The sequence below is a fragment of the Arachis ipaensis genome, chromosome B06 (assembly GCF_000816755.2).
Source record: "Arachis ipaensis cultivar K30076 chromosome B06, Araip1.1, whole genome shotgun sequence".
In the NCBI taxonomy this organism is placed as follows: Eukaryota; Viridiplantae; Streptophyta; class Magnoliopsida; order Fabales; family Fabaceae; genus Arachis; species Arachis ipaensis.
The window spans coordinates 105,819,804-105,831,474 of record NC_029790.2 but is presented as its reverse complement, the minus strand read 5'-3'; positions in this window follow the sequence as shown (position 1 = coordinate 105,831,474).

Below are 11,671 nucleotides of genomic sequence, written 5' to 3'. Positions count from 1 at the left end.
CTATAAAATGCTACAATGGAAATGGAAATGAAATCCTAAGAGAGCATTCTACTCTATACTACTCCTACTCCTAATTATGTTCTAAAAACTATCTAAGTGAGCTCTCTTGATATGTTTTGAATTTCCTTTCATATAGCATCCAAATTCAGCCTTCAAGCCTTCCAAAATGGACCAAAAGCCCTCAGAAATGGTGCACCACGTGTTTCATTAATGAAATCATGTGCAGGATCCTGTGCGTATGCACAGATGTGTGCGTACGCACACTTGGCCGAATGTTCTTTTGTGCGTATACACGCTTACTTGTGCGTATGCACACTTGGCTATGTGTGCTTGATAAACCCATATTTTATGATATATTTTGTGCTTAATCTGAGTGATTTATTCAATCCTTCACCCACTTATTCATATTAATTGCATGGTTTTACTTTCCCTTCCTTATTATGTGATGTATGTGAAAAACATGTTTCCTATGCTTCAAAATTAATTATTTTAATTACCTTTATTCCCATTCGATGCCGTGATTAGTGTGTTGAGTAGTTTCAGATCTTCTAAGGCATGAATGACTTAAAGGATGGAAAGGAAACATACAAAATTGGAAGGAAAGCACAAAATAGAGTTTTTGAAGAAACTGGCAGCCACGCGATTGCATGGGCGACGCGGCCGCATGCCAGCGCGAAAAGGCATTGACGCGGCCGCATGACTGACGCGACCGCGCGCCTTAAGCAGAACACATATGACGCGGCCGCATGACTGACGTGACCGCGTGACAAGGAAAACTCCGAACGATGCGACCGCATGACCCACGTGGACACGTGACAGAGGCCACGCACTAGAAATTGTAGAAAACGCTCATAGCGAATTCTGAAGCCCTTTTGGCCCAAATCCAAGTCTAGAAGGTATAGACCAGAGGTTATGAAGTGTGGGAATGCATCCATCTAAGGAAAGTCTCCAATTAGTTAGTTTTACATGATTTAGGTTTAGTTTTGAGAGGGAGATTCTCTCCTCTCTCTTTAGGATTAGGATTTAGATTTAGGATTTTATGCGCTTTCAGGATTATCTCTTTTTATCAGGTTCAATATTCCTTTTTATTAATTTTCCAATTTTATTTATGAATTCTTCTATGTTACAGATTACTCTTTGAATTAATGTTATTTGAGGTATTTCAGTTTATTATTGCCTTCTTTTATTTACATTATTATTATTCCCATCTGAAGATATTTTTATTCCAGTAGATTTATTTTTCTCCTTTTGGTCTTGGTTAAGAAATCAGTAACTCAGGAGCTATCAAACTCGAACATAATTGATAATTGTTATCTTTGTTAATTAAATTGAACTTCAATGATCCTAATCTTTTCTTAGGAAATAAATAGGATCTGAAGATCAAACCAATTAATCCCTTGACCTTCCTTTGCCTTAGTAAAGGTTAACAAAGTGAAATTAAGATTCAATTTTCATCATCATTGATAAGGATAGCTAGGATAGGATCTCTAATTTCTCATACCTTGCTAAAAGTTTATTTACAGTAATCTATTTATTTTACTTGCCATTTAAATTACTTGTTCTTCATTTACTTTAATTGCTAATTAAACCATTCGCTCCTCATTCTCAAAACCCCAATTTACAACCTCCATAACCAATAATAAAAATATACTTCCCTGCAGTTCCTTGAGTAGACGACCCGAGATTTGAATACTTCGGTTATCAATTTATTTAGGAGTTTGTTACTTGTGACAACCAAAACGTTTGTACGAAGGGATTTTTGTTGGTTTAGAAACTATATCTACAACGCGGCTATTTTTATAAATTCTTTACTAGCAAAAATCCTAACGTCAAAATGGCGCCGTTGCCGGGGAACTGCAATCGTGTGCCTTATTATTGGTTATTGTAAATATTTTTCTTTTACTTGTTTATTTGTCTTTATTTTCCCCTTTTTATTCCATTAGCTACTATGAATTCTCACCCCTTTCGCTTTGAGTTTGGTTCTAATGTTATTGAAAGGAATGGAAGTTATAACAGGAACATGCATCAAGGTCAGAACAATTAAAGATGGATAGAGCCAAGAGGATCTGATCAACCCTTTAGGCAACAACACCCTCCAAGATATCATGGACAAAGACCATTCTACAATGCATACCAAGCCAATAGACATGGTGGCCAACCTTGTAATTACCCACAAGCCCCACCATGTGCTTATAGACCATCCTCTCAACATAACTTCGAACCACCACACTCACAAGCTCCTTTTCACCATTCACCACCGTATGATCCTCATCTACCCCGATTCCAGTCCAATTACTCCCAAACATCACCACTTCCCCATGTACCATATCCAAATCTATCACCCCGAGAATCAGAGGTTCGCCTTAAGGAAACAGTAGATCAACTTCAAATAACCCTTCATCAACTAGAGCAAGCAGTAAGTCTATTATCTTCTAGACGTTCGAACATTCAAGGACCTTCCACAGCCCCATGTGGACAATCTAACAAAGATCGTAGCATGAAGGAGATACTAGAAACTCCAGTGGATAAGACAGAGCATGGCTTCGTCCTGGAACAAGTAGAGGAAGCTGTCATTATTAAAGAAGAAGAGTTGGTTGAAGACTTAGGAGACGCTGAACTTCCATGGGAATCCAGAGTTGTGGAAAATTCTGTCAAGGACGTTACAATTGATGCTAAGAAGGACAGTGCCCAACCCCCACGTAATGAACTTGCATCCGTGAGTGAATTGTCTGAGATCGAAGAATCTTCCCCAAGTGAATACGAAGGTGATACGGAGGTAGATTTCTCTCAACCTCCAGTCTATGACTTAAGTGATGAGGAAGACATAGATGGCTTTGATCAGGACATGGATACATTTGAAGAATCTTGCAAAGAATTGGAGAAATTTACAGAAGAGCACAAGGGAGTAGAACTCACAGAACCACTGGAACCACCTATCCCAAGGCCATTACCACCCAATACAAGTTTCAAGTGGGTACAATCCTTATTCTTTAGCTTTATTTTTCCACTTGAATATGGTTTGCTTGAAACAGATGGCCAGCTTAGAGCTCTCTACAGCTTTAAGAGTAAAAGGAAAATGGCTCGTACTCAGAGCTGGTGCACAAGGTTCAATAAGGTTCCACGCTTCGGCTCGAGGTGTGCGGATTTGCATCATGATCTATCAAATGGGTCTCGGAAAACGTTTGGTTATTCTGGTGAGAATCTAATTTCTAAACCGCCCGGATGGAAAAATATAGATAAAGACGAAGGCGGATTTAAAAGCCAAGTTTGGGATCCTGGAATCTGTTCTGACATCCAACACCCCGGGAGCCTAAGAATCTGTTTGAAGCTGCTCAAAGGCTTTACGTGCCTAGTTTGGGACCCCGGAGGCTACTGGAAGTACAAACATTGGTGGAGATTCCTGGATGAGTTCAAGCACAAGCCACCATAACAGGGAGCTCATCAATTGTCCAACTTAAGGACTTTAACTAAAAGTGCTAGGTGGGAGACAACCCACCATGGTATGATCGTTCCTTTTTTTTTCAATTTTAATTTTATTCCGTTTTATTTATTTTTGAGTTTTATTTTATTTTACTTCATTGAACCTGGAATCATGCATAACATTCATATTAGCATTGCATTCTGCATTTTGCACATTAAAAAAAAAAGGGTTTGCGACGCGACCGCATCATTCATGCGATCGCGTCAAGTTGCGAAAAATACTTCCCACGCGACCGCGTCATTCACGTGGCCGCATGATCTGAAGATCGGCGTAAAGATCCAACGTCCAGAAAGTTAGGCTGGAATCGTGCGGCCATTGTGCGTTTTGCACAAAATACCCATGCGATGCACAACATCAATCCCACGCGACAGCGTGAGCGACGCGATCGCGTCGCATGGATTACACAACATCCCAAAAGGAGACAGAGAGTTGCGCTGAAATGATGCTGGATTCGTGTATTTAGCATAATTTCTAGCGACGCGATCGCATGCCCCACGCGATCGCGTGGATTCAAATTTATAACCCCCAGTCACGCGAACCGTACCATTCGCGACTGATGCACGGAAAACTTGTCTCTCAACAAATCTCCCTTCGACAAGTGTACCGAAGTTGTCGTCAAGTAAAAACTCACAATAGAGTGAGGTCGAATCCCACAGGGATTGATTGATCAAGCAACTTTAATTAGAAGAATCAAACCCCCCTACACCCATTACCCTTACCTTTCCCTCCCTGCCCCCGAACAGCAGCCACCGCCGCCGCGCCACCCTCCTCCGCCGCGTCAGACCCCACCGCCACCATCCCCAGCCACCTCTTGCCCCACTCTCCTTAATTTTCCTACCAGGTTCCGACAAACGCCACCCTTCTCGCCATTCGTAGTTAATTCATATTTTTCTATTTATGTTCATATTTAGGCTAGTTAGATATTCATGTTGTAGTGGATTCTAGGTTGTTAGGTAGCCTAAGATGTGGTTAGTGGATTTAGGCCTGTTTAATTGCACTGTTTGTGTTTCTTGTTTTATCAATTTGCAATTCTGCTGTTGCTGTGAAGTTTAGTAATGTTCATATGCTGCTCTTCAAGTTTATGCTGCTATGCTCTTTCTTATTCATACTATTTAATTGCAGCTTTACTTTTGATTCATATGAACTATTCTGTTGCTGTTTATTTTCCGGGACAATCCAATTTCAGCCGGAATGCTGCCCAAATTTTTATAAACTATTTTTGACTTTCATTCATGTTTTGGTTTTGGCTATTTAAACTCTGCTTTACTCCGCTTTTACCAAACCAATTCATGAATGCTAGGGCAAGCTTTCTCATTCTCTTTGATTTCCTGGTTCATAATCTGCATTTTTGATGATTATATTCCAATTTTTTTTTTTGCTATTTCTATATCTATCTGAATCATCATCAACCTAATTTCCTTGTTTGGTTATGAGTTACATGTAGCCTTTAATTGTGAATGCTTGTTACTTAGAAACTTATCATTATACCACCTACATTAACCCACTTTTTACTAACTCACTAATTTTAACTTCTTAAACTCTTTTTCAATTCTAACCAACCTAACCTTTCATACTCTCTCTTCTTGGTTTTTCACTTTCTCTTTAACCTTCTAACCATGGCATACTGATAATTTTTCCTAATTAACATGCCTTCTATTACATTTTGGATTGTGAATTCTTCTTTTCAGACTTTTAACTCCTATACAATCCTTAATACACATTTACTTAACTCATTTTCCTTATCCTATTGCTCCTTTGCCACTTTGTGTTTCTTTTGACTATTTGCCTATTTGTTTTCCTGTTTTTATTATATCCTGGTTTTCTATTTGTCAGGATGTCTGCCAGCCAGAGAAAGGGAAAAGCAAAGGTAACTACTGGCAAACGTAAAAGAGGAGAATCCGCTATGTCCATCATGGATATCATGCACGATGACTCCTGGCGGGAGAAAAACTTTACCCCACAGGAGAAGGCCGACTAGCTACTACCTGCTACTGATCCAGTAAAGTTTGCAAACCGATACTGTGAGCTGAAGTATCCGGTGTTTGCAACCTCTAGGAACCTGTACCTAGAGAGGACTCTGAAGATCCCAGAAGAACTCCAGCAATACACCTCTGACCAGATCAAACAAAGAGGCTGGTTCTTCCTGGAGAGAAACCTGACTGAGGTTAATGCATCTTGGGTAAGGAAATTCTACTGCAATTACTTCAAGACTTCCCTAGATACAGTGAACCTAAGAGGGAAGCAGATTCTGGTCACTAAAGAGGCCATTGAAGATGCTCTGAAACTTCTGCCTAAATCCGATCAGCTGGATGGATATCAAAAAGCTGAGGAGGATATGCACTTCATGAAGTTTGATTGGGATGCAGTCAAGGCCAGGATAGCCCTTGACCCGACCGTTCCTTGGATTATGGGTCAGAACACTACCATGCCAAAGGGAATCAAGCGGATTTACTTGAATGATGAGGCTCGACTATGGCATTAGATACTTAGCAATTTCATTATGCCGAGTACTCACGAGACTGAGATACTAGCCGCTATGATCACCCTCTTATGGTGTGTGATGGAGGGTAAGGACCTGTACCTGCCACGCTTTATCCGGTACTATATGGCCAGGGTCCACGTCCGAGGCACTCTTCCCTTTTTCTTATCTGATTACACAGCTAGGCCATCGAGCTGACGTGCCTTGGGAGGATGCTGATGAAAAGCCACCTGCTGCAGAATGTAAGAAGATTATCCCTCACAGCAGGAACTTTCTGGCTTTGGGCTACAGACCTCCTTTTCTCACTGCTACTGCTGAGACAGCCACGCCATCTGCCAGCCCCTCTTCCTCTACAGCTACCCCTGCCACCACCATTGCACCTCCACCTGCCCCAGAGCCCGTCTATCATCTAGTGCACCGCCTTTTTCGACGGCTTGACCAGATGGAGCGTCGCAACAAGCAACGCTATGAGCACCTGAAGCTGATGATACGATCTGGCGACATCCCCTCCGAGCCTGACACACCATCCGAGGCATCTGAGGAGGAGGCGGATGATCACGAGGCAGAGACCCATCCACAGAGCGAGGCTGCGCAGGCAGACACAGAGCAGGCCACATCACATCAGGAAGCTCCACCTCAGATTCAGGCTGTAGACCCCGAGATCCCTATCCAGTCAGCACCTCCTCTGCAGCAGGCAGATCCTCAGACCACCACCACAGAGACTCCAGCTACCCGTCCTTCCAGTGATGACACCCCTTCACACCTTGCTTAAGTGAGCATCAGGGACGATGCTTCATTTTAAGTGTGGGGAGGTCGCCATCTCTGGCGTATATTTCTTTGGTGAACCACTACAGACTCTTTTTATTTTATTTTGCTACTTTTCTGTATTTTTCTTTTTATTTTTATTTTTCTTTTCTCAGTGCTTATATATTGCTATTTTTATGGATTTTTACTCTATTTCTGCATTTTGCACTTTAGTTCACATTTTAGCCATTTAGTTTAGTTGCAATTCTAACTTATTAGTTATAGAAATTATGGATTAATTAGTATAGTTTACCCTTTTTAGCATAAGATAGCTTAGTTTAAATTGAAAAATATAAAAAGGGAGTAAACTTTAAATTGTATATATAGCATTATATGTTAGTTAGTTAACAACATTTCATCAAGGAGAAACACAAACTTTAAAGCCATTCAAAATAAATTTTACATTGAGAATAATGGGAATTTTTAATTTTACTTGCATGACATACATAATTGATAAATGATTTTTGAGCTAGAGAACACACAGCCTGTGAGTTTTGAGCTTAATTGTATGGTTACATTCAAACCATAAATTTTATTCCTGTGTGTTCCGCCCTTCTTATTTATTCTGGTGTTCTTTACTTTGTTTTAATCTATATGTCTAATTATAGAATAAAAATACATACCAAGAGAGTGATTGAGGCCATTATTTGATTTTAGCTCACTTATCCCAAAATAGCCTACCTTTTACATCACCCCTGTTAGTCCCCTTGAGCCTTTAAATCCCCTCTTATTCTATAAGCCACAATACTAGCCTTAAGCAGAAAAACAAAATAAAAATCCCAAGTGGAATCCTTGGTTAGCTTAAGATAGAAATTGTGTAATTGTTTAAGTGTGGGAAACCTATTGGGAGCATGGATGATAAAAACAAAAGGGTAGAAAAGTTGAAAAGAATAAAATAATTAAAAAAAAGTGTTATTTTTCAGTAGTTGAATAAAGGAGACACAAAAGAATTCCCCAAATGTGAAATAAAGCAATGCACATGGGATAAAAATAATAAACATTGAAACATGAGCATGTAACATCAAAAGTGGGAAAATATGGAAAATAGGTAAAGAAGCTTTGCTTTACAAAGTATGTATGTTACGTGAGATCTTAGACTAATTAAGGATTCACTTATTAGCTCACTTAGTCTTATACATATACCTTTACCTTTACCGTGGCCCCATTACAACCTTAACTAAAGACCTCATGATTTTTGGTATGTCTATATTCTATAATTGTTGATTGGTTAGATGAAGAACAAAGTTATATAAAGTAAGAATAAAAAGAAGAATAGAGTGATTAACCCAATAAACACTGAGTGACTAGAGAGTAAACACAAAATCCAGTGAGGGTTCAATAGCTCATTAACATATATCTCTGCTGAAATTATTAATTATCTTGCAAGTTTATATAATGTTTTTCTCTCCCATTTCAATTGTAAAGGCACTTTATCAACTATCTAAGGTTTGGCTATATATATATGACTCCTTGAGAATGTGAATTAATTCAACTACATGCAAGCTTTATATACAAGTGCATAAAAATTAGAATTGCATGATGCATCTAGGTAGTTGCATTTAGATTAGATTGCATTGCATGGCATTCCATCACTTTAACCTAACATTACTCTTGGACTTAGCATGAGGACATGCTATTGTTTAAGTGTGGGGAGGTTGATAAACCCATATTTTATGATATATTTTGTGCTTAATCTGAGTGATTTATTCAATCCTTCACCCACTTATTCATATTAATTGCATGGTTTTACTTTCCCTTCCTTATTATGTGATGTATGTGAAAAACATGTTTCCTATGCTTTAAAATTAATTATTTTAATTACCTTTATTTCCATTTGATGCCGTGATTAGTGTGTTGAGTAGTTTCAGATCTTCTAAGGCAGGAATGACTTAAAGGATGGAAAGGAAACATACAAAATTGGAAGGAAAGCACAAAACAGAGTTTTTGAAGAAACTGGCAGCCACGCGATCGCATGGGCGACGCGGCCGCATGCCAGCGCGAAAAGGCATTGACGCGGCCGCATGACTGACGCAACCGCGTGAAAAGGAAAACTCCGAATGACGCGACCGCATAACCCACGCGGACGCGTGACAGAGGCCACGCACCAGAAATTGCAGAAAACGCTCATAGCGAATTCTGAAGCCCTTTTTGGCCCAAATCAAATCCTAAAGCCCTTTTAGACCAGAGGTTATGAAGTGGGGAAATGCATCCATTCAAGGAGAGTCTCCAATTAGTTAGTTTTCCATGATTTAGGTTTAGTTTTGAGAGGGAGATTCTCTCCTCTCTCTTTAGGATTAGGATTTAGATTTAGGATTTTATGCGCTTTCAGGATTATCTCTTTTTATCAGGTTCAATATTCCATTTTATTAATTTCCCAATTTTATTTATGAATTCTTCTATGTTACAGATTACTCTTTGAATTAATGTTATTTAAGGTATTTCAGTTTATTGTTGCCTTCTTTTATTTACATTATTGTTATTCCCATCTGAAGACATTTTTATTCCAGTAGATTTACTTTTCTCCTTTTGGTCATGGTTAAGAAATCAGTAACTCAGGAGCTATCAAACTCGAACATGATTGATAATTGTTATCTTTGTTAATTAAATTGAACTTCAATAATCCCAATCTTTTCTTAGGAAATAAATAGGATCCGAAGATCAAACCAATTAATTCCTTGACCTTCCTTTGCCTTAGTAAAGGTTAACAAAGTGAAATTAAGATTCAATTTTCATCATCATTGATAAGGATAGCTAGGATAGGATCTCTAATTTCTCATACCTTGCCAAAAGTTTATTTACAGTCATCTATTTATTTTACTTGCCATTTAAATTACTTGTTCTTCATTTACTTTAATTGCTAATTAAACCATTCGCTCCTCATTCTCAAAACCCCAATTTACAACCTCCATAACCAGTAATAAGAACATACTTCCCTGCAGTTCCTTGAGAAGACGACCCGAGGTTTGAATACTTCGGTTATCAATTTATTTAGTGGTTTGTTACTTGTGACAACCAAAACGTTTGTACGAAGGGATTTCTGTTGGTTTAGAAACTATATCTACAACGCGGCTATTTTTATAAATTCTTTACTAGAAAAAATCCTAACGTCAGTGCTTTTCCTTGTTTTCTTCATATTTTTTCCCTTGTACATACTTTCTTCCTCTTTTTCCTAGCCAATCTTGCCTCAATGACCTAAAATCACTCACAAAACATATCACGGCATCGAATGGCATGAATGTAGAATTAAAATCACTAATTTAAGCAAAAAACACATGTTTTCACATTTAGGTTCATATTGGAGAGAAATCACAAAAGGATGCTATTTTGGTGCTTAAGTGTGAGTTTATGTGATAAAATCCATCCAAATTGAATCAAAATATATCATCAAATATGGACTCATCGGGGGGCGTGCTCCTTTTTACTTTGTACCTCCTCCTATGCTTTTTTTTCAACCGGCTCCTAACTAACAGTTGCTTCTGAACCTGTTACCTTACCACTTCTCAGATGAATGACCTTACATTCTTCCCTTGGATTAGACACTGTGTCACTAGGAAGAGTATTAGGCGGCTTCTTAGGTGCTTGTTTACTCAGTTGACCCACTTGAATCTCCAAGTTTTTGAGTGAAGCTTTGGTTTCCTACATAAAACTATGAGTACTCTTGGAGAGTTTTGCTATAATAGACTCCAAGTCTAATGATTTCTGAGGCTGAGAAGGTACTTGTTGCGGTTGAGAGGGCTGGAACTAGCGGTTGTTGAAGTTGTTTTAATTGAAATTGCCCTGAGAATTGTTGCCAAAATTCTGTTGCTTCTATAGTTGATTTTCCCACCCAAAATTAGGGTGATTCCTCCACCCCGGATTATAAGTCTTAGAGAAAGGATTATTATTGGGGAGTCTAGAGAAATTGACTATATAGTTGACCTGTTTAAGGGAAAATTGGCCATAATTATAACTCTCACCTTGAGGAAAGCCACCACACATGTCATAGGATGTATCTTGAGTATTGACGGCTGAGACTAACATTCCACTCAAGTGTTGAGTAATAGTATTAATCTGTTAAGACATGGCCTTGTTCTGAGAAAGAATTGCATCCAAAGCATCTAATTCCATGACTCTTTTTCTCACAGAGGTCCTCTCAGAAGAATATAGATATTGGTTGTTAGTAACCATCTCAATCAAATCAAGAGCTTCCTCAGGAGTCTTTTTCATGTGAAGAGACCTGCTCGCAGAATTATCCAGAGACATTTTGGCGGCCTCAGTAACTCCATCATAGAAAATCTATAACTGAATCTAGTCTGAAAACATGTCAGGAGGACACTTCCTGAGCATCATATTGTACCTCTCCCAGGCTTCATAAAGAGATTCACCCTCTCTCTGCTTGAAAGTCTGAACATCAGTCCTCAGCTTAGTCAACTTCTGAGGTAGAAAGAATTTGGTTAAGAATCTATTAACCAACTTGTCCCATGTATCCAAGCTCTTCTTGGGCTGTGTATCAAGCCACTGCTTGGCTCTGTCCCTTACAGCAAACGAAAAGAGAAGCAACCTATAAACATTCGAATGAACTCCATTGATCTTCACAGTGTCACAGATTTGCAAAAAATTTGAGATAAACAAGTTTGGGTCTTCCTACGGGAGTCCATGAAACTGGCAATTTCGTTGCACCAAAGAGATGAGCTGAGACTTCAACTCAAAATTATTAGCAGCTACAGGAGGTAGAACAATGCTATTGCCATAGAAGTTGGGGCTAAGAGCAGTGTATGAGCTTAATGTCCTTCTTGGTTGCTCAGGTACATTAGGAGCTGATGAGCGGATAATTTATACGCTTTTTGACATTGTTTTTAGTATATTTTTAGTAGGATCTAGTTACTTTTAGGGATGTTTTCATTAGTTTTTATGTTAAATTCACATTT